The sequence below is a fragment of the Dendropsophus ebraccatus genome, chromosome 11, assembly GCF_027789765.1.
Source record: "Dendropsophus ebraccatus isolate aDenEbr1 chromosome 11, aDenEbr1.pat, whole genome shotgun sequence".
Classification (NCBI taxonomy): Eukaryota; Metazoa; Chordata; class Amphibia; order Anura; family Hylidae; genus Dendropsophus; species Dendropsophus ebraccatus.
The window spans coordinates 36,613,204-36,632,369 of record NC_091464.1 but is presented as its reverse complement, the minus strand read 5'-3'; positions in this window follow the sequence as shown (position 1 = coordinate 36,632,369).

Genomic DNA, 19,166 nt, shown 5'->3' with positions numbered 1-19,166 from the left:
TAGGAGATCCTGTTTGTGCAGCAGAGGTGTCTTTATCCTGCTCTGCATAGACCCTCGAAATTCAATAATCCCAGATGGGGCATTGCCTAGCACTCAACAGCATTCTGAATACAGGGGAACCCCTACCCCACTCTTGTATAAGTTTTAGTCTCCATCATAATGAGCCCCGCTGGGCTTGTAGACACGCTATAAATTGTACGTTGCAAGGGTGAATATAATGCACTGCATACAGAGCACAAGAGGCAGCTATACAAGTAAGTGTCTATTTGAATTGCACCTTGTTCACATTTAGGTTCTACAATTTTATAACTGTATAACAGAGGTTACATTTTAAGCCACTGGGGAAAATGGAGTATATGAGCCAGTTCTCTAGAATTGATCTCACACACAGACACCAGCACACATGTATACAGACACCAGCACACATGTATACAGACATACAGACACCAGCACACCAGGGCACGATGAAGTTTGAACTTCTGCAACCTGGAGAAATCACCTGATATCACCTGCAGTCCTATGTAACACCACATAACACAGTGGTATCTCTGAGTACAGATAATGTAGTAGATTTCACCTGCAGTCCTATGTAACAGCACAGATAACACAGTGATATCTCTGAGTATAGATCATGTAGTAGATGTCACCTGCAGTCCTATGTAACAGCACAGATAACACAGTGATATCTCTGAGTATAGATCATGTAGTAGATGTCACCTGCAGTCCTATGTAACACCACAGATAACACAGTGATATCTCTGAGTACAGATAATGTAGTAGTCACCTGCAGTCCTATGTAACACCACAGATAACACAGTGATATCCCTCTGAGTACAGATAATGTAGATGTCACCTGCAGTCCTATGTAACACCACAGATAACACAGTGATATCTCTGAGTACAGATAATGTAGTAGCTGTCACCTGCAGTCCTATGTAACACTACAGATAACACAGTGATATCTCTCAATACAGATAATGTAGTAGTCACCTGCAGTCCTATGTAACACAACAGATAACACAGTGATATCTCTGAGTACAGATAATGTAGTAGCTGTCACCTGCTGTCCTATGTAACACAACAGATAACACAGTGATATCTCTGAGTACAGATAATGTAGTAGTCACCTGCAGTCCTATGTAATACAACAGATAACACAGTGATACCTCTGAGTACAGATAATGTAGTAGCTGTCACCTCGGGGCACTCCTACTAAATGATGTTCTACAAAATAAGAAAAGTGTCATACAGGGACTCACAGGTGACGTCTTCTTTGATCTGAGGCGTTACTTTCCCTTTTCCTCTCCATCCGGCCCAGACCTCCATGATGATTCCTTCCAGATACGTTTCATCCCCTTAGAACCTGCGAGACAAACAATTTAGGCTCCGCACATTTCTAGCAACTTCCTTTCCTTTCTCCCCCCTGTAGGCTCCCATAGTAACTGCGCTGTGTGGGAGGCCCCCTGTATGTAGGATCCCCTGCTGTGCCCCCATATACTAATAATGCCCCCAGAGGTGCCCCCATACACTAATAATGCCCCCAGAGGTGCCCCCATACACTAATAATGCCCCCAGAGGTGCCCCCATACACTAATAATGCCCCCAGAGGTGCCCCCATATACTAATAATGCCCCCAGAGGTGCCCCCATACACTAATAATGCCCCCAGAGGTGCCCCCATACACTAATAATGCCCCCAGAGGTGCCCCCATACACCAATAATGCCCCCAGAGGTGCCCCCATACACCAATAATGCCCCCAGAGGTGCCCCCATATACTAATAATGCCCCCAGAGGTGCCCCCATGAACTAATAATGCCCCCAGAGGTGCCCCCATGAACTAATAATGCCCCCAGAGGTGCCCCCCATATACTAATAATGTCCCCAGAGGTGCCCCCATACACTAATAATGCCCCCAGAGGTGCCCCCATACACCAATAATGCCCCCAGAGGTGCCCCCATACACTAATAATGCCCCCAGAGGTGCCCCCATACACTAATAATGCCCCCAGAGGTGCCCCCATGAGCTAATAGTGCCCCCAGAGGTGCCCCCATACACCAATAATGCCCCCAGAGGTGCCCCCATACACTAATAATGCCCCCAGAGGTGCCCCCATACACTAATAATGCCCCCAGAGGTGCCCCCATACACTAATAATGCCCCCAGAGGTGCCCCCATATACTAATAATGCCCCCAGAGGTGCCCCTAAAAAAAACAAACATCCTACTCACCTAATCCACGCTGTGCAGGCAGCAGCTCTTCCTCCTCCTCTTCGGGCTCCATCTTGCGAGCCGCAGGGACGGGACTTCCGGCAGACGTGATGACGTCACATCATCACGCCTGCCGGAGGGGCACATGATAACGGCCCGGCCTCCCATAGGCTGCTGGTATGAAGTGCCGGCAGCCTATGGGAGAGAATACAGGAGGAGGACGCTGACAGGTCCTTCTCCTGTATTCTGATCGCTGTAATGTTCCGCCCGCTGTGCGGGCGGAACATTAAAGCGATCAGTGCATCCCGAGAAGCTGCGTGGCCGCAGCTTTTCGGGATGCTCAAAAACAGGTGGCATGGGGGGCCGTGCGGGCCCCCCTAGCGTAGCGGTCGGGGGGCGGCGGCCGGTGGGCCCGCCGGGCCCCCCCCGTGTCTCTTAGGGTCCGGGCCCCATACGGCAGTACTAGTTGTACTGCCCTATCGGCGGCCCTGTACTGGACTATACCCCCTCGATTTGAGCAACACCACCCCACAGACACTGCAACTGATCATTGGGGGTTCTGGGTGTCAGACCTTCATCAATCTATTATTGAACTTTCTTGAAAATAGGCTAAATATCAATTTTATGTGGTTCCAAAGCAAATTACAATTGTATTCATTTAAAACAATTTTCATAAGTTTTTGCAAAGCTTGTGTGTTACCGTCAGATAGCCTTTATATGTATGTATAAATAAATATCAAGATCAAAATTTTTTATTTCTCTTTAAGTAAAGAAAAAACTTTAAATAGTGTCCTTACTTTTCCACATCAATGTTCATATGATTATTGTCCCACTAGTCGTACCTTTCAAAGGTCCCACTAAAAAAAAAATACTAAACTAATACTAAAACTAATATGTAAGATCTTGTAAAATGCATGAAGATAGTGGACATCTTCCCAGTTTACAAATGTTTCTGCTTATGGTTTCTTTCTTTTCCACATAAATTAAATGTTCTTGTCTTTTCACATATTTGCAGGGAATTATTTATAATGAATTAATATTTTATTTAGGTATTCCAAACAGGGAAAAGACAGTAAGCACAAGGCAAAGCATCCAGGGAAAAACAAACAACAACAAAAAAAAAACATCTGTAGAATGTAAAATGTTTCTTTTTCTTACCATGAATCTAGGACATGTCTACTATTTGTAACATTCATATCTGTTGTGCATAATGTATAGGAATATGGAATGTTTCACTGTAAATTATATGAATATTAAAAGTCACAGAACAGTTCCAAAGAATAAAGCACTTGGCCTGTAGTCTTATGGCTGCATTACATGGCACAATCTAAAGGAGGAAGTAAGCGCCGACCTGCTGTTAGATCAGCGCACGCTTCCTCCTTGTTGCCTGCTCACTGCCGGTGCTATTACATGCACAGACAGAGAGTGGAAAAAGCAGGAAGGGGGGTCATGGGGAGCTGTGGGTGGGGCCGCCCAGATGATCCTCAGGCCCTGGCCTATTGAAGTCAGCGACATGCAGCAGACCATCACTGTCGTTATAGGGACTTGTGAACTTGCTGAAAGACCATGATCAGCTGACATCGTGCATTTCGGCTGATTGTGATTTTTTAATGGGCACTATTACACCAAATGATTATCGGCCGGTACAACTGATAATTGGCTTAGTACGGCCGATAATCGTTTGGTGTAATGAGGCCTTTATGCTACTATATGGTCAATGATCTATAAACTTGCCTTATAATATACCGAAAGTGTGCAAACCTTTAAACCATGCAGCTGTTATGGGGCCCTTTTTATTTGCTAAAAAGATAGAGAACAAGAAAGAGAAAAATTTACTCGACACATTTTGTAGTGACATTGTCCAGTTATTGGGGATTTTGCTCCCGATCGAGACTTAAACCTGCCCTCTCACATTTTTGGAAGACATACTGTATTTTCCAGTGTATAAGACTACTTTTTACCTTGAAAAATCGGAGTTAAAAAAATTTAAACATTTAACCTTGGGCCCGTTCCCGGCCTCCGCACGCTTCCGGTACTGTGTGACGTACACTACCTGCGCAGGAGATCGCTGAACCTCTCCCTAGCAGCTGAGTGTCTTATCGGAGAGGCTCAGAGACTCTCGGCTGCTGGGAGAATGAGAGAGACGGCGGAAGTTGCCGAAGCCTCTCTAATTTTCCCGAAGCTCTCCAGGCAGCCGAGCGTCTCCGATGAGACGTTCGGCTGCTAGGGAGAGATTCAGGGATCTCCGTCTCCGGCGCAGGTAGTGTACAACAAACTGTCTGTGCCGGGAACAGCACCAGAGGCACCTGGAGGCCAGAAATGGGCCCTAGGCTGCGGTCAGGCAGGGGTTAACATTTTCTGGCGTATAAGGCGAACCCCTGACAATCTGCTGAAAAGTCAGGGGTCGTCTTATACGCCCAGTCGCTTTATAGGCCAGAAAATACGGTACTTCCGAGGCATAAAAAAAACAAAAACAGGAAACCAATGATCTCTGCATTCTTGTAATGTTCTCACACCCCAATATAACAATTAGAAGAGTAATATTTATTGTGATGTCAGACTGGAAACATATAATTGATGCGTATTGTATGAATACATGAAAAATCTATTATACTTATATTGATGAAGAAAATGTATTATTGTATTATTATGTTGGATACAAAGAGGGTACATCTTCGGAAACCTAGCACAGCCTAGTTCTCCTGGAGATCAAAAGTCACATTCTATCTTGATAATACCAAATCAAATTTGTTCAGGTGAGATTAACAATATAATAGAAAAGTGCATATCTGATCGACTATGACATAGCTTCCCAGTTCACAAACTTTTTATTTCTAATATGATTCCCATCTTGTCCACATAGAAGAAATGTTCTTATGCTTGCACAAATTTGCAATGAATCATTCATAACACTTTAATATTTCATTGACGCATTCAACACATGTATCTTTCAGCTACTTGTAAAGTGACGGACAGTGTCAGAATCAAGGCACAGTAAACAGAGTGACAAGAAAGGCAAATACCTATGCGCTTAGATGTCTGTGACGATAATCAGGGAAGTGTATCTCGGAAAGAAATGTGCGGTTGAGTATAGAACACTGGAAATTTACATTTTCTGTCATGTAACAACTTTACAAGTTTAAATTAGCTTTTTGTGTTGCTGGTAAATAAAAATAAAAAAACACAACATTTCTAATGTTTCCCTATACAAATCTTAGAAAATGAAAATAAAAATACTACCGTAGTTGTGTTTTAAAACCACATTTAGGCCCTATCTGTGCTTCTAATCCATCTTTCATACATTTTAATTAATTTTTTATTGATTTATAGAACCTGGGGAGAAACATATCTATGGGTATAAAAATGCCACACTTAGAGTATATTGTATTTTTGATAAACTGACAGTTATCCCAAAATCTCACCTAAAGTGAAATAAAATGTTACAGAAAAGCATTTTTAGCCTTTCCACTGACACAACTTTTTGTTTGGCCTTTTTTTTTGGTCCTAAAGACCATCACTGAAAAGCACCTGAAAAATTCTATTTTTTTTTCTAGAAAATATCTGATTCCAGCCTAAGGAGTAATTTTCCCTAAAGGTAGTCCAGCAAGGAATGGGTGAAAAAAATAACATTCACTTACCTCATTGGTTCCAGCACTGCCACCTGCATCTCCTTACTCCAGTCCCCGATAGAAACATAGAAGATTATCAGCAGAAACAGACCACTTGGTCCATCTAGTCTGTCCTTTTAGTATTTCCCTTCTTATTATCTTAGGATATACTGTATGTTTATCCCAGGCAGGTTTACATTCTGTTATTGTAGATTTACCAACAACATCTGCTGGAAGTTTGTTTCAAGCATCTACTACTCTTTCAGTAAAGTAATATTTTCTCACATCGCTTCTGATCTTTAACCCAGCTAACCTCTCACTGTGTCCTCTTGTTCTTAAGTTCGCTTTTTTTTTTTAAAACACTTTCCTCCTGAACCTTATTTAGTGCTTTAACATACTTAAAGGTTTCGATCATGTCCCCCTTGATGTGTGTCCCCTTCCTGCTCAGCCATTCATTTGCAGAGGCGGGACACCACCAGGGGCGGTCTTGGCATTTCTGGGGCCCCAAGCGAAGTTATGTCTGGGGCCCCTCCTCGACATGCATTCCAAAACAATAGACCGCTGTGTGTTGCCCCCAGTAGTATATACCCCTTGTGCGCTACCGCCAGTAATATATACTCCTTGTGTGCTGCCCCCAATAGTATATACCCCTTGTGTTGTGCTCCCAGTAGTATATACCCCTTGTTTGCTTCCCCCAGTAGTATAAAGACCCCTGTGTGTTCCCCCAGTTATATATAGCCTCCCCGTGTGCTCCCCCAGAAGTGTATAGACCTCCTGTGTGCTGCCCCAGTTGTATATAGACCCCCTTTGTGCTGCCCCCAGTTGTATATACCCCCTGTGTGCTCCCTCAGGGGTATTTATCCCCCCTGTGTGCTCCCCCACTTGGATATAGCCCCCCTGTGTGCTCCCCCACTTGGATATAGACCTTTTGTGTGCTCCCCCACTTGGATATAGACCCCTGTGTTCTCCTCCAGTAGTATATAAACCCCCTGTGTGGGTCCCCCAGTAGTATATAGACCCCCTGTGTGCCCCACCAGTATTATATAGACCCCTTGTGTGCTCCCCCAGTAGTATACAGACCCGTGTGCTCCCCCAGTTATATATAGACCACCTGTGTGCCTCACAAGTAGTATATTGACCCCCTGTATGTTCCCCCAGTAGTATATAGACCCCCTGTGTGCCCCACCAGTAGTATATAGACCCCTGTGTGCTCCCCCAGTAGTATATAGCCCCCTGTGTGCTCCCCCACTTGAATATAGACCTCCTGTGTGCTCTCCAAGTTGTATTTAGACCCCATTCTGCTGCCCCAAGTAGTATATAGACCCCCTGTGTGCTGCCCCCAGTAGTATATAGACCCCTCTGTGAAGCCTCAGTAGTCTATAGCCCCCCTGTGTGTTCCCCCTGTTATATAGCCCCCCTGTGTGCTCCCCCCATTTATATAGACCCCTGATGTGCACTCCCCCAGTTAAACAGACCCCTGTGTGCTCCCCCTCCAATATAGTATATAACACAATAAAACAAACACTTATACTCACCTGGGTCCGGGCGTCTCCTCTTCTCTTCACTCTTGTGGCCGCAGAAAGGGTTTTCCCTGTGATCACAAGAGGCCGCACTCCCCTTGTCCTGGCGCCGATGCTCCAGTGATGTCACTGGAGCGCCGGCACCACAAGGACAAAGCTGCCACTTGTCACCACAGGGAAAACCCTTCCTGCGGCCACAAGAGTGACTGACAGGAAGGGGGCCAATGTCTCCCGCCCTGTCAGTGCTGCTGCTGCTGCATGTAACTATGAGCGCTCATTACGAGTGCTCATAGTTACAGTTCAGATGGCAGCAGCGAGCGGGGCAGCGGCCCTGTCCAGCGGTCTTGAGCACAAGAGCGGGGCGTGGGGGCCCCCCTGGATGTTGGGGGCCCCAAGCGATCGCTTGGGGTGCTTGGTGCCAAAGACCGCCACTGGACACCACTACAGCTGCTGTATGGCTGAGTGGGCTGTGAGTGGCAACATGGGAGCCAGGAACGTAAGTAGATGTTATTCTTTTAACCCACCTAGACATTCTAAAAAGAAGGTTTTGCTGGACTACCCCTTTAAGACTTCTACAACTGGTTGTGGTGTTTTGTTTTGTTTTTTGCAAACAAACAAACAAACAAACAAACAAACAAACACCTGAAACTTATTAAGGCTGGTGTTTCACATGTTGGGTGGTCATAAGTTAAAGCTCAAATTGTACTTGATTCAGATTGTTCCAGATGTTTCCATTGAGAAATAATTTGACATGTATATTTAACATATGCCACCAATAGAGATGAGAGGATATCCCGAAGTTCGGGTTCGTATGAACCTGAACTATTGGCATCTGACTCCCGCTGTCTGCCGGCTCCGTGCAGCGGGTGGATACAGCCTAAGTAACGCCTAGAAAACTGGGATACAGCCATTGGCATAGGCTGTATGCCAGTTTTCTAGGCATTCCTTAGGCTGTATCCACCCGCTGCACGGAGCCGGCAGACAGCGGGAATCAGAAGCCGATAGTTCACGTTCATACGAACCTGAACTTCGGGAAATCCGCTCATCTCTAGCCACCAAGTGGTATCTTTTACTCATATGCTCCTAAATAGAAAGTATACTGGAGGGTATACATTTCAAGATTACTAGATTCCTATTACCTAGGCTGAATCCCGTAATTCCAGGCGGTATCCTCCTTCCATATGGACCGGAAAGGCATCGGGAATCAAATGCGGAAGGTTTGACAAGGTTTGAGTTCTATAGAACCTAAAATTTTCCGATGTTTGATCATCTCTAGTTCTAGGTAAGTAACGTAAGTGTGGAACGTCTGACTTTCATGGATCCACATGGATAGATAAGGACTTTGTGACACCTGCTCATGATACCACAGAGTAGGATTTGGTCCTGTTGTCACCAAGATGTAGGACCTTTTCTGCATCTATTATGGCCTATATGTAAACTAGACCTTACTGGTCATTCCACCATTCCTGCTGCCCTGCTACCTCTCGCCTGTCCATGGACCTCATTATTCTGTTCTGCTGCTCTTCTCACCCGATTACAACTGCTACTCCTGCCCTGGCCTCCATCTTGGCTACTGCTCCTGCCCTTGGCTCCATGTTGGCTACTGCTGGGCCTTAACTGACATCCATGTTGACTACTGCTGGGCCTTAACTGGCATCCATGTTGACTACTGCTGTGCCTGCCCTTGCCTCCATGTTGACTACTGCTGTGCCTGCCCTTGCCTCCATGTTGACTACTGCTGTGCCTGCCCTTGCCTCCATGTTTGCTACTGCTGCTCCTGTACTGGCCTTCATGTTGGCTACTGCTGGGCCTTAACTGGCATCCATGTTGACTACTGCTGTGCCTTCACTGGCCTCATAATTGGCTACTGCTGGGCCTTAACTGGCATCCATGTTGACTACTGCTGTGCCTGCCCTTGCCTCCATGTTGGCTACTGCTGGGCCTTAACTGGCATCTAGGTTGACTACTGGTGTGCCTGCCCTTGCCTCCTTGTTGGCTGATGTCCATGATGCACGCTTTCATGCAGCCACAGGCCGTGGTAACAGGAGCACCCACACAGCAGCAGGACATGGCGGCACACCTCAAACAGCAAGTCCAGGTGTTTTTGCACTCTACATTGCCACTGAACGTGTCGGAACCCCTGGACTACTGGGTGGGAAAATTAGATGTTTGTCCACAACTCGCTGAATTTGCTTTGGACATTTGCTTTGGACATACTCTCCTCTCCGGCCAGCGGTGTGTCATCCAAGCGAGTTTTCAGCGCAGCAGGTCATATTGTCAGTCCCAGGAGAACCAGATTGTCCTGTGATAGTGTGAAACGTCTGACTTTCATCAAAATGAATGCCACATAGATAGATAAGGACTTTGTGACACCTGTTCCTGATACCACAGAGTAGGATTTGGTCCTGTTGTCACCAAGATGTAGGACCTTTTCTGCATCTATTATGACCTATATGTGAACTAGACCTTACTGGTCATTCCACCATTCCTGCTGCCCTGCTACCTCTCGCCTGTCCATGGACCTCATTATTCTGCTTCTGCTGCTCATGTCACCCCATTACAACTGCTACTCCTGCCCTGGCCTCCATCTTGGCTACTGCTGGGCCTTCACTGGCCTCCATATTGGCTACTGCTGGGCCTTAACTTGCACCCATGTTGACTACTACTGTGCCATCCCTTGCCTCCATGTTGACTACTGCTGCTCCTGTATGGCCTCCATGTTGGATACTGTTGCTCCTGCCTGGCCTCCATGTTGACTACTGTTGCTCCTGCCCTGGCCTCCATGTAGGCTACTGCTGGGCCTTAACTGGCATCCATGTTGACCACTGCTCGGCCTTAACTGGCATCCATGTGGACTACTGTTGGGCCTTAACAGGCATCCATGTTGACTACTGCTGTGCCTGCCCTTGCCTCCATGTTGACTACTGCTGCTCCTATACTGGCCTCCATGTTGGCTACTGCTGGGCCTTAACTGGCATCCATGTTGACTACTGCTAGGCCTTAACTGGCATCCATGTTGACTACTGCTGGGCATTAACAGGTATCCATGTTGACTACTGCTGGGCCTTAACTGGCATCCATGTTGACTACTGCTGGGCATTAACAGGTATCCATGTTGACTACTGCTGTGCCTGCCCTTGCCTCCATGTTGACTACTGCTGCTCCTGTACTGGTCTCCATGTTGGCTACTGCTGGGCCTTAACTGGCATCCATGTTGACTTCTGCTGTGCCTTCACTGGCCCCATAATTGGCTACTGCTGGGCCTTAACTGAAATCCAGGTTGACTACTGGTGTGCCTACCCTTGCCTCCATGTTGGCTACTGCTGGACCTTAACTGGCATCTAGGTTGACTACTGGTGTGCCTGCCCTTACCTACTTGTTGTCTACTGCTGGGCCTTAATTGGAAGCCATGTTGACTACTGCTGGGACTTAACAGGTCTCCTTGTTGACTATTGCTGATCCTGCCTGGCCTCCATGTTGGCTCCTGCTGCTCCTGCTTGGCCTCCATGTTGGCTACTTCTGCTCCTGCCTGGCCTCCATGTTGGCTACTGCTGATCCTGCCTGCCCTCCATGTTGACTACTTTTGCTCCTGCCTGGCCTCCATGTTGGCTACTGCTGCTCCTGCCTGGTCTTCATGTTGGCTACTGCTGCTCCTGCCTGGCCTCCATGTTGGCTACTGCTGTTCCTGCCTGGCCTCCATGTTGGCTACTGCTGCTCCTGCCTGGCCTCCATGTTGGCTACTGCTGCTCCTGCACGGCCTCCATGTTGACTACTGCTGCTCCTGCCTGGCCTCCATGTTGACTACTGCTGCTCCTGTACTGGCCTAGACCCTGTAATGGTGAATTTCCTGCATAGACCCTGTAATGGTGAATTTCCTGCATAGACCCTGTAATGGTGAATTTCCTGCATAGACCCTGCAATGGTGAATATTGAAGTAAAAAAAAAAATGACTTTGAGATATTGTAAAGATAACGATGTTATTAACATGTAGAGCCCTAAATTCAACCAAATACACTACCCCCGTATCATATAGATGCTTTAAACTATGAAATCCGAAGAAATCCGAAATTCGGTCGAATCGAACTTTCCGAAAAGTTCGCTCATCTCTAATGAGAATGAAATTTGAATTTGGGTCACAGAATTACCAGACGTGCCTCCCGGTAGACTCTTCCATACCCAAAGTAGTTTGAGGGTCTAAGAGTAGTATACAATTCCCAGATTTGAATTTAATTGGGTCCATTTAGCCAGTTATTGTAAAAGAATCTTTCTTCCAAATCCTTTTCTTCCACATAGGTACAACAGCTTTTTTGTCCAACACTAATTTACTTATTGTATCTCAAATGCCAATTTCAAAAGATTTCAGAAATAGGAAAGGAAGAGAAGGTGTTGACAAGAAGCCTTAAAATATAACTATATCCAACCTGATGAAGTTGTAGCCATTGATTACTTTTATGCTAACTTTCTCTTCGGTCTCTGAAGTCCCAAAGAAAGTGACTTTCTTTGAATATGGATGAAGAACTTTTTTCCCCCTAATATCTAATATGGCCTCACATTTCTATATAATGTCTTCTCTGGACTACTAGCACGGCCAGTTGGGCATCTTCCCACAGCCATTCTTGTGGGCTTGAACCAGCCAGCTTGTCTGTGAGTTTTTCCTAGCCATATGCAAATGGACGACTTTTTGTATTTAGAACCATATAAGCATTTCTGCTTCCTTGCAAAAACAAAAATAACCTTTTCTGTGATTATGTGTAAAGAGAGAGAGACAGTAAGCAGCATTTACATGACATTTGATACCAACAAGGTTATATTGTATAATTAAAACAAACAAGGAAAAAAAATCTAAAAATTCATAAAAATTAAAAAGATTAAAAACTTCAATATGCGTATGTTACATTTTGCATGATGATTTGCTCTTTTAGTAACCATGACAACATTGAATGACATAAGACCTGTTGCTGAAGAAGTGGTATTATTACTTGAGATAACCAAGCTATTCTTTTGACCCTCTAGAATGAACTTGCTCAATGATGAAAGTTGATCTTCCCAACTCTCCTCTTTCTTTAAGATCAGGCCCTGCGTCATCTAACTTGCTATGCAATCTTTTGATCCTGCTATTATCAATTCACATCTAAGGCTGATGCATTCGACATCTGTTTCTCTCTATTATAGAGGAAGAACCATATTTTCGGTTTCCCTTTTATCATGTTTGTATAAGACTATTATGAATGATAAATTACAGCTACAAAACAATTTAAATGTGTTCATTAGGTTTTGGTTTATATACAAGGATTAAAGGAGCACTAACACTCAATATAAATAGAAGAACAACCTGACCATAGTGTATACAGTCTAAGTTTATACAAACAAGCTTAGAGAAATGTTGAAATAAACTGTAATATATCTTTTCAGAGAAATATGCTAAAATCCACCTTGAGAGATAGTATGGATTGTAGGCTCACAGAGGATTCATTTTTCATGTTGTCTATAGAAATCTATTAAGAGGGGAGATGGAGATAATAAAAGGATTAGGTACAGTCAGGGCCGTATTAACAGCTGCTGCTGCCCTAGGCACTAAACCTGGAGACGCCCCATCCTCACTCACCAATTAGCATCATTTTCTAATTTTTGAGCATCATATTGATATCTGATCAGTCATAGGCCACGTTCCCACATTCACTGTACATCATCACATGCAGCCGAAACCAAACCCTCATGCGGTAACCAATAGGCGTATGGGCAATAATCCTGGTAACAGCACATGACTACTGGTGAAGAAATGGGTGCCTGGGTTCAGCCACATGCATTTTTCTACATGTAGAAACATTGTCTAAGTTGTGTTTTTCATGGTTTTTAACTGCTTAAACATAAACAAATTTCTACATTGAATTAATGATTAGAGCGGTCTGCATATTGTCAGACAGAATTCTTACCACAGGATTGGTAGGTAATCGCTTCAGGTGTCACATTTACCACCGCCACACCAGACCTGACCAATATCACCATACTGTGACTAGATAACACCGCCATACCAGACCTGACCAATATCACCATACTGTGACTGGATAACACTGCCACACCAAGCCTGACCAATACCACCATACTGTGCTGGATAACACCGCCATACCAGACCTGACTAATACCACCATACTGTGACTGGATAACACCGCCATACCAGACCTGACCAATACCGCCATACTGTGACTGGATAACACTGTCATACCAGACCTGATACCGCCATACTGTGACTGGATAACACCGCCATACCAGACTTGACCAATATCACCATACTGTGCCTGGATAACACCGCCATACCAGACCTGACCAATAACAGCATACAGTGACTGGATAACACCGCCATACCAGACCTGACCAATACTGCCATACTGTGACTGGATAACACTTCCATACCAGACCTGACCAATACCGCCATACTGTGACTGGATAACATCTCCACACCAGACCTGAACAATTTCACCATATGGGACTGGATAACACCGCCATACCAGACCTGAACAATACCACCACACTGTGACTGGATAACAATGCCATACCAGACCTGACCAATACCGCCATACTGTGACTGGATAACACCGCCATAGCAGACCTGACCACTACCACCTAACCCCCCACCCCCCTTGAAAAGACACCAAATTTACTGGCAAGTCTGAACTGGAGGTGGGAGAGTAAAAAAATAAGAAAAGTTGTTTCCTTCCCTCTGCTTCATGGTGCTGCCCTCGTGCAAGGTACTGCCCTAGGCAATGGACCACAGGTGCATAGTGGTAAATACGGCCCTGGGTACAGTAAAAGATGAGCTCTGAGAAAACTCACAATTAGATATAGAACCTGCATAGGAGAAAAGTTGGTGAAAGAATTTAAAACACAAGTCATCCTATTACCAGAATTACAGCTTTCTCTCATGTACATGGACTAAACAATCTTACTCTCATCTCACATAATTACTTACTGATTTCTCACAGTCGGATGCATAACTTGAAGCTTTTAAACCACTAAAATATTTTTCATAGTACCCTCCCCTATATAGCATGTATCAATTATAATTTTATGTTGAATTCTTTCCCCTGTCCCACTAGTTCGCTGCCTTGGGGTCACCTTTTACTTTACTCTGTCATTAAAACTGTGATCTCAAACCTTGACCACCAGCTGCCGCCTCCACCTCATAAAAAAAAACAAATAATACCCTGCTCTTTCCCTAAGTCTGACTCACAACAAAACTGCTGGTACAAGCCCTCAATATCTCCCGCTTAGACTACTGCAACATCCTCCTCTATGGCCTTCTTGTACTTTTTAATATGTTTGTTAGTTATATAGGAGAAGGTTTATCTGTTTGCTGATGACACAAAAGTGTGCAATAGGATTGAAATTCCTGTCAGTAATATGGAAAATGATTTAGCTTTGGACCACTAGATAGACCACTAGATAAGTGGTCCAAACAAACTAGGAAATAAGTAATAGAAAATGTTATTGAAAATGCATCACCACCTTTAACCCCTTAAGGACCGGGCCAATTGTCACTTTTGCGTTTTCGTTTTTTCCTCCTCGCCTTTTAAGACCCATAACTCTTTCATTTTTTTTTCACCTAAAGGGCCATGTGAGGTCTTGTTTTTTTTCAGTGTACTTTGTAATGGCATCTTTCAATCTGCCATAAAATGAATGACAGAATCCCCAAAATATTATTTATGGGTTGAATTTGGGTCAAAAAATGCAATTCCACAAATTTTGGGGGGCTTCCATGTTTACGTAATGCACTTTACGGTAAAACTGTCAGTCTGAACACAGCAATATGCATGGTTACTAGGTTTCCTAACATCTTACTATTTTTATTAGCAGTAAAACATTTTTTTTTTTTTTTTTTTTGTAAATAGGTATATTTAAAATGGCCCTATAGTGACGCTTTTATTTTTTCACCTACTGGATCATATGAGGCATAATTTTTTGCGCCATGATCTCTATCTTTTATTAGTCGCATTTTTTTCTAGATCAATAGTATTGATCGCTTTTTGTTAATTTTTTTATACATAAAATGTAATTTTAAAAAAGCAATCTCTGCGTTTTTTTACCGCTTTTTGTTCACGCTGTTCACAGTAGGGGAACAATATTGTTTTATTTTAATAGATCGGACGATTATGCACGCTACAGTATATTATATGTTAACTGACTTTATTATTTTTATGTGTTTTATGTATAAAATGGGAAGGGGGTGTGATTTTTATTGGGGGAGAGGCTTTGGGACATTTATTAAAACTTTTATTGATTTCTTTTTTACACATTTTAAGTCTCCTTGGGGGCCTTTACAACTATACATTAGATCAGTAACACTGATCTCTGCTATGCCATAGCATAGCAGGGATCAATGTTATCTGTGATCTTCTGATAGAGCCTGCCTTTGGCAGACTGAATCAGTAGATTGAAGACCTGACTGCACAGAGGAAGGTAAGGGACCTCTGGCAGTCAGGCAATGCGATCAGGACCCCCGCAGACACGCTGCGGGGGTCCCGATTAGTAAGTGACTGGAGATGCTCCGGTCACTTACACTTAAACGCTGCGACGCTTAAAGGGTTAATAGCGGATGGCAGCGTGATTGCTGTGGCCTGCCATTAAGGGTGAGGGCCTGGATACAGATAGCAGCTGGTCCTCACCCACTATGGGGCGAGCTCAGCTTGTGAGTCTGCTCCATAGCCTTGGCCCCCGGCTGGGTGTACATTTACACCCTCCTGCGTTAAGGCCCAGGCAGTGGGGGCATAAATGTACGCTCGCGGTCGTTGAGGGGTTAAAGGGAACCTGTCAGCTCTGACAGAGGGCAAGGACCCTCCCTACCCTAGGATAATGCATGTGGTGGCAATTTCAACGTGAAGGGACCAGCATGTGGAGCGGGACTGGAAGAAGAGGGTAACTATCCCATGCTGTATCCAGGGTAGATCGGTTTCTGTCCCTCTGACAGGGCTGACAAGTTACGATAATGACCAGAGCTGTTTGCACTAAAAACGTTTAGGACACAAAGGTCCTAAAACTCTGTATAACTGAATCACTGGCACTTGCAGTACTGCTGTATAGTGACTCTACTGTTTAATGCTCTCTTTATGTCTCGGCCTGTAACTATGACAAAAACACATTTAAAAAAAAATACAATTCATCCACAATCAATTATATTCATTTAATCTTTTTATGAAGCACTTTTAGCAATACTTCCTTTTTTTATTCTCCTATGAAATGCTTCTGAACAAAACCTAATATTATTTAGTCTTCTATAAATCCTTTTTTTTTTAAAATATATATATTAATTTCTATATTTTTTTTATACTGTACTTGCTACTATTATTTATTTTGGCGGCTAATGTCTGCTTACATATACACATTCTTCGTGTTTTCCCTTATGAACTATGTGCCCTAAGTTTTTCTTTTTAATTCATGGATTCCTCTAGTGGAATATAAATAATATATATAGAATAAATATAAGTAATTCATTTTATTTACACATATTTAATATTATATTAAAAGTGAGGGTTTTAGCTGTTATCGTGGATACATCAAACTTTAATCTCTGATACATATCGTGAACCCTAGCCCTACCATATGTTACAGCTGTCATACAGCACAACGAGTAGGCCCTCTGAGTGTGAGTGCTGGCTCAGTATTAAGTGAGCCACATTGCACATTCAGCAGTGTTGTATGTGTGATCCAGTTTGTGCAGTGCAGGCTGTTTTGCGAGCTGCATCACATTCCGCTTAGCTATACACACACCGCTCTAGTGTACGATGTAGGCGTACCTTTCTGTACGCTATGGCATGTATTGCCTTGTGACACATATTGGCTCCTTATTCCGGCCCCAGTCTGGATGTACCATGACGTATTAGACAACAAGTATAGTAAAATTCATGTTTTAACTGTTAAAACATGGCTGAAACGCGTTGCAAAATAAACTTACCGTTCAGTAAAGGGTGCTGCAGTGTGATACTTGACAAATAGTATGTATGCACGCTAACACCCTATATGACTCTACACCCGCGCCAGTCTCAAGAGGGATTCCTTGGTCCGCTGGTCCTAGTTGGATCGTCTTACTGCATCTTTATTAGAAAGAAGACTTTACCATAATCACAGACAGGGATCTTCTATTCACCAAATAATGAAAAAATGAAAAGGATTGTGAAACAGTTTCAATTTGTACCACTAGAGGTCACTGTTGTAAAGCTTATAACTTCATGACAGTCTAAAGAGACAAATGTACTTTAGCATTTCATGGTTAAGAAAACGATTAGTACCTATCAAGCTCTTTCATCCTGCACAGAAGGACAGGTACGGAGATAAATAATTGTAAATTGTGGGCAGGGTAAACCTGCCGGGGAATAAAAGACTCAATCAATTTCTTCAATGTATTCAACAAACAGAGTAAATGCTTTACTTCTTGAACGGGAAACATCTTATAGTGCAGATTTTTGTGTGTGGGTGGAATCTTGGCTCATTTTATACCTTCCCATATTCTCAAAAGACATTTCTCAGTAAAAAAAAGTGTACATCTTGTTTTTTGCTGACGTACTCCGAGGAACATAAATAATTTCCCTCTAAGTGTGGTGACGTCTTGGTTTTATTCCCTGTAATATGACTTATTGTAGGTTTTAAGCTTTCACCCTATGTTGAACTGTAATTCTTTATTTTTATATTAGTATATATCATATTCTCTATTGTACAGTTCTGCATAGTGTTGTGTAACATGTTAGTGTTCTATAAATAAAATATATTACTATTGCTATTACAATATTATCCAAGCTAAAGAAATATCAGCTGTAACCCAAACTTGATAAAATGCAATTTCTTGCATTTTATGCAGAAAAATCAATGATGAATCAAAACTTGTTATGCTTCCGCATCAAATCAGTGGCACATGGAGGGACACTATAAACATTTATGGCCATGGTATTATAGTATTACTGCTTGTATGAAGTGCTTTTAAGCAGTTGTTGAAAACTATATATCCCATCATGCCTGGGCAGACAAAACTTTGCAACAGCTTGAGGGCCGAAGGTTCTGCATTCTTGGTTTTAAGGGGTATTCCCATCAGGGTTTCTAGTGCCCTATACAGTGCCTGAACAGGATAGGGCAAAACTACCCCAGATAGAGGAGCCCTCAGGTCTATTCTGTGGGGTCCCGATTTTCAAGATCGCAGGGGGTCCCAGTGTTCACTCCCCTCACAATCTCATAAGGTTATGCCCTATGCTGTGCATACTCTGGATAAAGTATAACTACAACAGATGGAAATATCAATTTAAAGTGAAACTTTCACGCCCTTTTTGCATTATGACTTTTCTACTCCAGTGTAAAGGGTAAATTTTCCATTTTTCATACCTTATTTTATAATCATACATCATGGTGTTTGTTCCAGTAAAAAGTGATCTTTTATCATTTGTGGATTGTGCTACCTGGACGAGACTTCGCGGGCGCAGCGCCACTTACCCCCTTGGTATGGGCTGACCTAGAGGGGGTGTGGCCTACATCTTTAGGCCAGCCTGTTCTATTGGTCGATTAGGGGGCGAGACCTAGACGGCAATGATGTCACAGAGGGGCAAGGTCTATGGTGCCATTGTGGGTGGAAAGGAGACACAGTTGTCACAAATTTGTGCAACACAGAAAACATAATTATGTTTGCTGTGTTGCACGGATTTGTAATGCACTAATTGTTGCTGGAATAAATCACTTTTGGTTACTTGAACAAAGTGCTATAATAGTGAAGTTGGTCCATGGTCAAGACCCTATTCGCTGACACCTGCATGTTATTGGAGTGCTGCCGATCTCTCCTGTGTATCTTTCTATCCA